This window comes from Apostichopus japonicus, chromosome 20, assembly GCF_037975245.1.
Source record: "Apostichopus japonicus isolate 1M-3 chromosome 20, ASM3797524v1, whole genome shotgun sequence".
NCBI classification, from domain to species: Eukaryota; Metazoa; Echinodermata; class Holothuroidea; order Aspidochirotida; family Stichopodidae; genus Apostichopus; species Apostichopus japonicus.
This window is the reverse complement of record NC_092580.1, coordinates 33871334-33880040: the sequence shown is the minus strand read 5'-3', so window position 1 is coordinate 33880040 and position 8707 is coordinate 33871334.

Here is an 8707-nt window from a genome sequence, read left to right as displayed (position 1 = left end):
CCACTGTTTGAATGGGGATCTGACCAAACCTTCCCTATTTGAAATATTTGTCAGTTTTTTGTTTGTAACCACAAGGTCAGTATTTGTATTCTTATCAGACTTTCCCGAATAGTCAATGTTTGACTCGCTAATACAGTCATTGAAAGATGGCGATGATTTACTTGATAAACATTGAATCAACGAACAGTATGTTAAAAAGCGGTGAATTAAATATTCCATAAGATTGATAGCAGATGACTCTGATATTAAATAAATGTTCTACCGAAAGGCAAGATACAGTACTATTGTATCATTGCGACACAAACATTGACAGTACGGCACGGAAAATCGTTTATTATGCTATTCATGTTTGATTATTCCAGTGTTGAGAAACAATTTTTAGAATTAATACAGATAAAAACACTTCAAGGATAATTAACAGTGAGCGTAATTAAACATGCACTGCGTTATTTGCTATTGCGCTAGAGGCTGAACATTAGAAAGGGTATACGTTGAACACATTAAGCAAAAGCAATGTTGTCCTTGTTGTCAGTCGAAAGTATAAATGTTGAAATGGAGAAAACAGGATATTCATGGTATTCCTCCTTTCAGTCTCACATATTTATTTTTTAATTGTTGAAGGTAAGGTGATATAGGTGTGGTTTGCTAAGTCTATCACGCGTGTAATGTTTGAGTACATATTTTCGAGTTGGTTAGCATCATGTTTGACATCTAGAGTAAGGCAAATATGTCATCAAAACAGAACTAGTATCGTTCGATCCATGTGTCAAGCGCCTACAGTGGAATTACGACCTTCCTTACCGGTTTTGAACCTCTGGACATACAATCAGCGTCCATAGCCTATAGTGGTTGGGGTGTTCGCATATACAGCGGGAGGCCCGGGTTCGAATACGGAAACCACAAGATGTCGCTCAACCACGAAAAACACCAAAACGCAACGGAACTCTCGAAGCACATCTGGCAGCTGAAAAAGAACAACCAGCCATTCACTATCAATTGGTCGATCGCCAGCAGAGCCAAAGCCTACAGCAACGAGTCGAAGCGGTGCAACCTCTGTCTCACTGAAAAACTCATCATTATCAACGCAGACAAACGGACCCTCCTGAACAAACGCCCAGAGCTCATATCGAAGTGTCGCCACGAAAACAAGTTCTACATAAACAACTCCAGTCCTACCACCAAACACCGTCAAGAGAACCACACACAACTAAGGAGCGAGCACCGAAGGAAGGCAAAAAACCCCAACAACAGAACGGACGCAAAAGACAATACACCAACAGCCGAACACCGAAGAAAGTCTTACAAACCCACCAACAGAACGGACGCAAAAGAGAATACACCGGCAGAACAATACACCAACAACCGCATTATCCCCGGTAATCCCGACGAGGATCCTATATATTCATGGAGCATAACTTGAAGCTACCAGTTGTCTGAAGATCGCTATAACGCTTGAAACTCCGAGTAACAACTACTAGTGTTCCACTAGTCTCATCTAGTATCAACATATATATATGTATATATATATATATATATATATATATATATATATATATATATATATATATATTGTAACGACACGTCAAAGCTCATTGTGTGTCGTTAGCGTTAACATGTATTTTCTCCAATCAAATGTTTTAACTTGGGTTGATTCTTTACATTATTAGACGTTTTACGGGAATTGTTTGTTAGATAAAATCTTATAAGGGGTGTCACTTACTTGATTTATGAACGACTGTTAAGGGGGAACTCTCTCTTGTTGACCGATTTTGGAGGTCACTGAGTAGGACGTCTAGTTTACGTTCCGGGGGGCCAAAAATGTTAGGTCTGGGTAAATCTTAACCAGCACGCATGTCGTATTTAATTGTGTTTTATTGGTTGATGGTTGTAGACTGGGCGTGGTTTATGTTTCTAATAGGTTTAAGTGTAGGTTCACACGTTATAGGTATAGGAAGTAGTTTCTGTTTAAAAGCAACTGCGGGCTCGGACCAGGGGTTGGTGAGGAGGATTCCATGCTCGGACGAGGGGCGGTTCCCGGCTCGGAATAGGAGGGGTAGAACGATTCTGACCATGAGTTAGGAGACGAACGAGTCATCTATTGGCGAAAACAGTGGTGGAACAGCCCAGGAAGTCGGATCGGACGACGAGTAAAATAACCTAGAAGACCAGGTTCAACACTTCGGTTCGACTGCGCCGCCGATCACCAATCCGCGCCGCAGTTCACCAATCCGCCGACTGCGCCGCAGTTCACCAATCCGCCAACTGCGCCGCCGATCACCAATCCGCGCCGCAGATCACCAATCCGCGCCGCATTTCACCAATCCGCCAACTGCGCCGCCGTTCACCAATCTGCCAACTGCGCCGCAGTTCACCAATACGCCGACTGCGCCGCAGTTCACCAATACGCCAACTGCGCCGCCGATCACCAATCCGCGCCGCAGTTCACCAATCGGCCAACTGCGCCGCCGATCACCAATCCGCGCCGCCGTTCACCAATTCGCTAACTGCGCCGCTGTTCACCAATCCGCCGACTGCGCCGCTGTTTACCATTCCGCCAACTGCGCCGCAGTTCATCAATCCGCCAACTGCGCCGCCGTTCACCATAGCCCAATCTTCAGCGCCGAAATCTATCGTTCTGCCCTCCGTGTCGAGACCCGCCATTAGTAATGTACTGTGTTGTATTTAACTTCATCGACTTCTGAGCATGTGTTAAAACTTGGTTTCGTATTTAATAATTGCCTCTGTAATGCACGACCACTGTGCACCATCTTGACATGTATATAGATCGTAAATAAACGGGTAAAACTTTAATATCTCCTGTCGACAGCCTCATTCCTGTGTTCCCGCATTTCCACTCTTCCTTGCGCTCACCACCGAGGACGGCGCGTTACAATATATATATATATATATATATGGCCTCCGTAATTTTAAAGGACTTGTTCAGGTGTTTGACATGTCTATTTTGTATGAAAGAGCATAAAAAGATCAAAAGAACAGTGAAGAAACTATCATATGACACTTTGAAGATATCAAAACTTCTTTGAAAATGACTGGTGTAGAAAGACTTACTGTGGGGGTGTGATGTCACATCCTCACTCCCTTAACATGTGTGAATATATTTCTTTAAAAATTATTTACATTTTTTAACACATTTGAAAATAATATAATCAAAAATTCTTCAGATGTTTAATCTCAAATACTTCCTTTGACAAATATGAGATCTCCGATATATCTTTTAGTTGAAAGTCATGAAATCTCACAAAATATTTAGGAAAAAAAACAAAGATTTTTCAGGAATGTGAGGATGTGACATGCACAGCTAGTCAGATTTCAGCAGTTTCTACACAATCTGATAAAACTTTACACTTGAATATCTCTTTAACCGAAAAAAAAGATATTTGAACAGTTTTTTAACCATTGTGGTCCTTTTATTGTCCACTTTCATATAACATAAACATGTATGACAACTGAACCAATCCTTAAAGGGGTCAAAGCTTCTGGATGAGATGGGGTGAATCTTCCGCCCTTGGAGTTTCTGAACATTAAATTTTTGGAGGTGGAACTGCTGTCGAATTTAATTTTATGGATGATGGTTACTACCAGGACTCCTGCACTAAATGTTAGAATATTACTGTTAGGGGTAGAATAGCGTTTTAACGAAATGGTCTTTAGCGGCTCACGTGCGGATGTGAAATTACACATTCATTATCATGCTTTATCAATGGTAGCATATATATAGCGGTAGCCGTTCAATTAGCATTTTTTTACATGAGTTGACTAATAGCGCGGGATCCAGGAGAGGGAATCCACCAACATTTATACTAATAGTAAATGTAAGAACAAACTGGTATTTCGTCCAAATGATATATGTCAAGGCCTCGTTCATATCCATAGATGCAAGATTCTGATAAGTCACAATATAACACCACATACGTTGGTACCATACCTTAAGGTAAAGAAGGAATCCTCCTGCAGTACTAAATTCATTTAATAAAAGTAACATAGTAAACAATTCTCAAGTACAGATTAGTTTCATTTAATTAACTCGTATATAGATGATGTGTGTGGACCACTTCAATTAATCCCAACGTAAACTATGCATTTCAAGACGGTGATATTGTTATATGTTAGCAGGGGCGTAGCCAGTATGTAGCACTGTAGGCCCGGGCCTACATTTTTTTTGGCCAAGTTATCTTTTTTTTAAAAGCACCCATAATTCAAATCCATAAGCTTGCTGGACGAGTTTAAGAGCCTAGTCAGGAAAAACTATTGAAATGAACGTAGCAAGAATATGGCTAAATAAGGTGACCTATTCTTCTGTCATCTAGGCTGTCATTTCTATCGCGTACCGTTTCATTCAACACTCTACCCGCCGAAAAAGACTAGGATCCGATCTTGTCAGTTTTTTAACATCTAGTTAAGACTAACGATGATTAACCATGCCAATAGCTTCGGCAACTGCTGAAAGGTCTTTCAGCGCAATGCACAGAATAAAAAACTACATGCATGCGTTCTACAATGAATGATGAGAGACTCAGCGGTTTGGCACTCATGCACATCCACCAATGGCGTAGCCAAGGGGGCGTAGGGGGCGACATCCCCCATGAAAGCTTGTCGCCCCCAGTCGCCCTCCCACTGGGATTTGGGTGTCGAATAAATTACATGTGCGAAAATATATCATTGGTCTGAATGGTCTCGAATCTCCATGATGACCACTTATGAACGACCATTCGACCGCAGTCGCACATGCAGTCGTGGCGGATAGCTTCCTTCGCCTATAGAAAGTCCGGTGACATTTTGTGGCATCGTTCCTATAGGCCTATGTCTGAGACCCTGAGGTCATTCCTTGACCGACTTGGTGCAATATAATGTGCCCATTTCGAAGTAAATTTATTCACAGATTGTTAGTTGTCATGGGCTTGAACAAATGAGGGGTATTCTATCCTGAAACATAGGGCAAAATGGGGCTGGGGTTTCTAGTTCGCCGCATCATTTGTCAACTTGCACTGGATTCTAATGTTGATGTCAATTGGAATCGCTAATAACAGAAATAATCCACCGAAAATTAAGGCCGCATGAACTTTATTGCAGATTTCCTGAGTGACGAATTTGTAATTTTCTCCCGAATTCACGCAACTAGATGGCTGCTATCCAGTCTGGCAAGTGCCATCTCCAGCGATCTGGCAGATATTGAAATCTGAAATTTTCTTGGTACGCTGCGCGCCAACCGATGGTGGCGCTCCGCTTAGATAGAACTTGCGGCCGGAATACTCGAATCAATTACGCCCCCCCCCCCCACGTTTCAATTTGGATTGACCACCCTGCTTACAAGGTTTGGGAAGTGTTATTTACGACGATCTAGTTTTTCTAGTTTTTAGGTACGCTGCGCGCCAACTCATGGTGGCGCTCCGCTTAGATAGTAACAAGACGCCCTTCCAGGAAATGGTCAAGCCCCCCAGCGCCCCCCACTGAAAAAATCCTGGCTACGCCACTGACATCTACAGAGACTTTGCAATTGACGTTGATGCTATGCTGAAGAAATTTGCATCAGATGGCTCTCGCCTTCGGATAGCTCTCGCCTTCTCTTATTAGGCTAACTTAAACATTTACTAGTTACAGTTGTATCAAAGACAATTACTGGCTATTGTTGTATCAAAGGCATTTCTGGCCTATCTTTGTATCTACAAGTATCAGAAGTTGAAAAGTAAGACTACTCTGTACATGTACCTTGCTAATTGTTTATACATTACGTAGTATTGCATTACGTACTATTTTAACTCGTTTGTTTTTGGGTTTAAAAGTGATATTGAATGAGGTGTCTCAAGTTATCATGAGGCCAGGGAACCAGAATGAACACTCGGAAAGGGCCGTTTCCGGCCATCTGGGGGGTTTGTAAAACCAAAAATTTTCTTGTACCCTCCGCGCCAACTGATGGTGGCGCTCCGCTCAGATAGTCGTGCCTACAACTTTGGAAATCCTGACTACGCCCCTGGTTAGGTCATTCGATATTTAAGTCATTTAACAATGTAGTTCATTAGTTGAACCGGGTAACTTTCATTTCAAATTAAATTAAGTTAATTAAGGAACAACTAAAACCAAAATATTATAATTATAAGTTTACAATTTGTTTTTTCACATGTGAAGGAAGTTGTCTACAGGCTGACAAAATGTTGACAACAGGACGGAGTCATGAACAAAATCTATAAGAAAATGATTTAAACTCATCAGTTCTAATCTTATCATCTTGAATACTAGGTCTAATAGTTGGTAAATTTGCTATTTCTGTAAATATTCGCAAATAGCTGCTTTTAAGGTATCCTTCTTCGCTTGTAATCAATAGCCTATATGTAAACATGTCATCGATATAGCTATAGGATGTTGCCACTACACATAACACATACAAATATTAACGATGACGCATTTCCACTGGATCATTATTGTGACGCAGTTTAGGGTTAAATGATCTGCTATATTTGTCACTCATTCGCCACAGGAGTTCTAACGCTGACAAGTACCTGGATAAGCGAGTAATATGTAAGGTTAAAGTTCATCCCCGCTTTCAGATTCTTTATCAATTCCCACCACTGTTTTATAACACGGACCAGCAGAACATCTCTCTCGATGTGATAACAGACAGGGTTGGGGTATTTGTGTGTGTGTGTGTGTGACTTGAATGTTGAAGAGGATGAATGGAAGTATAGGCCTACATGTGGTGCCAAATTTGGGGGAATTGAGCTAAGTTTAGACCGCTTCAACATGCCTTCCATGACCAGTGGACGAAAGTTGTTTACTGTTGAGTAAGAGGCTTGTTAACAGGTGACGCAAATATTAAGCTCTTCTAGCTATATAGTACCTGCCTGATGGTCATGAGACGGAAAATTAAAGGTGCCATAAATGGCCAACGTGTCAGCTGTCCAGCGATGGGTAGGATGAGCTCGTGAGAACTTCTGTAATGACTTATAAACCACGTGATGTAGTGTTTAAGCCAATGGGCCATTTATAAGGAGTATGCTACCTTAAACTTCAACATAAACATATTGCGCAATCTGATTGGTCGAATGAGACGGATATGAAATGGCATTGTCCAGGGAAAATCTTGAGAGAGAACAGATTAGAAGCATCCTGGTGAAAGTCGCATTCAACTCCAAAATAGCACAGCTAGGCACTCGCGATATTGATACTTGAAATCGTTACAGTTCTGCGTGTCATATAGTGAACTTGAAGCAAACAGGTGTTATGTCACACTTGCACACAGACAGGACAGTGTTTTGTTTGATATATGTTTCTTTATATTTTATAAGCCTTGGATTGGTTAGGGATCTAACTTTGATTTAAGTGGAAGTGCAGTGAACAATATCTCATACTTAGACTGTGTAGTGATTCATATTAAGCCATACACAGCCTCGACAATGATGGCGCAAAGAAATTAGTTCTATATGGGGTAAGGCATAATGGGGCACAGAAATAAGCTCTATATGGGGTAAGACATAGTGGGGCAAAACAATAACTCTCTGTGGGGTAAGGCATAATGGGGCACAGAAATAAGCTATTTGTGGGGTAAGACATATAATGGGGCAAAGATAAATCTCTATATTGGGGCAGACATAGTGGGGCAAAGAAATTAGCTCTCTATGGGGTAAGGCATAGTGGGGCACAGAAATAAGCTCTTTATGGGGTAAGACATAATTCAGCGGTATAAGGCAACAATAATCGGCGTTTTATTTTCAGATCAATTCCATTGAGGATATAAGCTACCGATTGTTAAAACCTAATGAAAACGTGACACTTCTAAACAATACAGCGTTCGTCACAATATTTTTTTATGTCCCCCCACCCCCCCCCCTAAAAAATACATGTAGTTTAGGAACCTGGTTAGTCAATGAACAACATGTGCAGAACAGCTGTTACAACGATACTTAATGATACTCTGCCGAATTATAATAGACTGTAAGAACAAAGGAGGTCTTCTAGGAATGCAAGATACATTAAAGCGGTACGCTTGACGTAATATAATTACTTTAATATAATTACTCAACTATGACACGTTTACCTCCGATCAGTGTCATAAACATTCAATTTCATCGATTGTTGATCGAAGAATGATAGAAACGAAATTTATCGATTGCTCATTATATCTTTGAATCCTTGGATGGATTTTGATGTAACTTTTCACCGATTCTGTTATGAGAGCGTGATTTTTTTAAAGATCATATCAAACTAGGTGGAAAATGTTTTATTCCGAGTCCTGGATTTTCATTTATGTAACTGAATCGCTTGGTTTTTTTAAATCTCTATGCAGGGATACTTCCCACGCCACCACGCTACTGACATTTTAGCTCAAATTTCCCCATTAAAAAAAATGAAAAATTTTGATTTTCTGGATCAATGTGTGACGCTAACCAATTGTTTAGTGTCAGTGAGATGTATGGCCATTATACAGATCAGAGCCTCGAATGTATACTACAAAGGTAAATGAAATGTACGCCATAATGAGGTTACTTTAACATCTCTGTATTTATTGACTTTTAGTACACGGTACCGCTATAGATTATGATATATGGCCCGCGCATTCGGTAAATGATGACATCGATTGACCTTTGTCCTTACCTCGCGCAGGATCAGTGAGATAGAGGCAGGTGCGTCTTCATGCCAGATAATAAAACAGTTAATTTCCTATATGGGGCTGATTTGTTTTTTTACCTTTTGG